This window comes from Myotis davidii, unplaced genomic scaffold, assembly GCF_000327345.1.
Source record: "Myotis davidii unplaced genomic scaffold, ASM32734v1 scaffold142, whole genome shotgun sequence".
NCBI classification, from domain to species: Eukaryota; Metazoa; Chordata; class Mammalia; order Chiroptera; family Vespertilionidae; genus Myotis; species Myotis davidii.
In genome coordinates, this window is record NW_006294400.1 from 3084375 (window position 1) to 3086696 (window position 2322).

The window sequence follows — 2322 nt, forward strand, 5'->3', positions numbered from 1 at the left end:
AAATTAAGTCAGAATAAACGGGTGAATATAATAGAAGCAGTGGCATAGAAAGGGAGTGGACTGACAATTCTTGGGAGGAAGGGAGTGGGGGGGGGGCAGGAAGAGATTGGACAAAAATCTTACGCCTATGGATGAGGACAGTGGCAGGGGGTAAGGGCATGGGGTGGGGTGGGAACCAGGTGGAGGGGAGCTATTGGGGGGAAAAAGGAAAACTGTAATAATCTGAACAATAAAGATTTATTTTTTTAAAAAAGAATATTGGTCATTCTATTGATATGTATGCACTTTTTGAAAAATCAGTGACTATGTACCAGGCATTTTATATACATCTTAATTACTTTTCAAGTAAGAAAGTGGAAGTTCTGAGAGGTGTAGTTAGTTATCCAACATCTAAAGTCTAGCAGCTAAAGTGGCAGAGCCTGGGTTCAAACCTGGATCTGGCTGACCCCAAATCTGTAATCTTAACTACCACTCAATGTACTCTAGCAATGAACTAGGGCAGCGCAGTGAGGAGAAAGATTTGAGAGATGTTTCAGAGGCATTTGGATGTAGATGAGACAGAAAGAGGAGTTAAGTTTCCTAGATTGAGTGTCAGAGTAGGTGGTGAAAGCCTTCACTGAGATGGAATATTGATTGAGAGACGAGTGATGAAGAAGAAAATAGGTCTTGGACATGTTGAGTTTGAGATTTGGCTGCATTTGCAGAGCCATCAAGTCATGGAGAGGCCATGTGATATGAACTCTGGAGTATAGCTGATCTTCATGAATTGCATTTGTGTTATGGAATAGTTTTGCTACAGGGAATACATATTTTTTTTTGTTTTAAAACCTGAATTTGGGGCATTCCCTGATTAGGGACTGCTCCTGGAGAGAGTTGTTCAAATCCGAGTTTGTCAGCTCTTTTCGGGTTTATTAATTTTTATTTTCTTGATAAAAATCACTTAACCTGCCATAGGAAGGTGTCTGAATTACATTTTAAAACATTTTTTCCAACAGCCTGTCACAATACCTGGCACCTAGTGTGTTCTTAATAAATCATGCTGGATGCCTTAACATAGGCTCCATTTTCAAAATTGATCCTTTCTCTTAACACTCTTAAGCCCTCTGTGATAGTTCTTTTTATCGCCTCTTCTGTTTATAATTATATTTACTGTTTTGTCTCTAATTATAAAAATAATACATGCTCATTATATAAAATGCAGAAAAATATAAAGCAGAAAATTAAAATCACTCATAATCCCAAGTCGCAGAAAAACTCAGTTCACTTTTTGTGTATTGGTGTAGTTGGTATTTAAGTACAGTAGCATTTTTTTTCCTGGGTTAGTGGTTCTATTAGATGGAAGGGTAAATTTTTTTTATCTAGGAGGGAGGCCCCCATTGGTCTGGGTTGCTTCTGAGCTCACACGACAGCCTCCCCCCTCTTGAAGCTTTTTATTACGTTGTACAGTGCAGACCTCCAGCATACGGTGAATTTGATGAGGATCTGCATTGTGTCTCACTTGATTTTGTCTTCAGAGCTCAGCATGGCGTTTCAGTGGGTGTTTGTTGAATGCACGAGTGACTGAGAAAGATGGCACTAAACCAGTTTTCCCTCTCTCTATGTTGACCCCTTATGCTCTAATTATACCTCCATTTACCTAATTCCATACTGTGGAAACATAAATTGCCATGCAGTGAAACTATGATTGCTAGTTGCTTTTTAATAGTAAGATGTTGGGTCTTTGAAATATTGCTTGCCTTGATGGGTGATGAATACTTTTAATCCTTTGGCCACCTTATTCTTTTTTAATAAGTTAATTACTTTCTATTATGTTGATGGATTGTTTTATATTTTAGATGATTCCCTCTAAATGTTGCAACACAGGGACTATTAGACAGAGCTAACTGCCACCGCCTTGAGTTTTTCAGAAGAGGCTCCTTATTAAAAAATATGTAATTTCAGTGTGTGTGCAAGGCACTCGTTCCCGTCATCAGTGCCTCAAGATGGAATTAGGAGACTTAAAAAGATAAAGCACTTTTTTCATTTAATAAGCACCTACCATATTTATTCTCATAGTTTCCCCCACATTTGCTATTTCACTGTGAAATAAGGAGGATAAAGGGGTTCATAGGAGTATCATTCCTTAACAGTAGTGCCCTCAGTCAACTTAAAATAGAGCTGTTCTCTGGAGTCTCAGTCTCCTAACAGTTCTTGGCCGGCTCCCCAGGGCTAGCTCCCCCACAGGAGACTGCTCTAGGCGGCATTTCTGGTTCATTGTGAGCAGAGGCGAGATGATTTCCAAACCTTTGAAAGTGTGAATTGATTTAGTTTAGAATGACTGTA

At 39.1% G+C, this 2322-nt stretch overlaps 1 protein-coding gene across 5 annotated transcripts in view; it reads left to right on the forward strand.

Moving 5' to 3' along the window:
• Positions 1-2322, forward strand: part of MAPKAP1 (mitogen-activated protein kinase associated protein 1) — a 162728-nt gene that overhangs the window by 44369 nt on the left and 116037 nt on the right. The gene's annotated exons all lie outside the window — the stretch shown is intronic.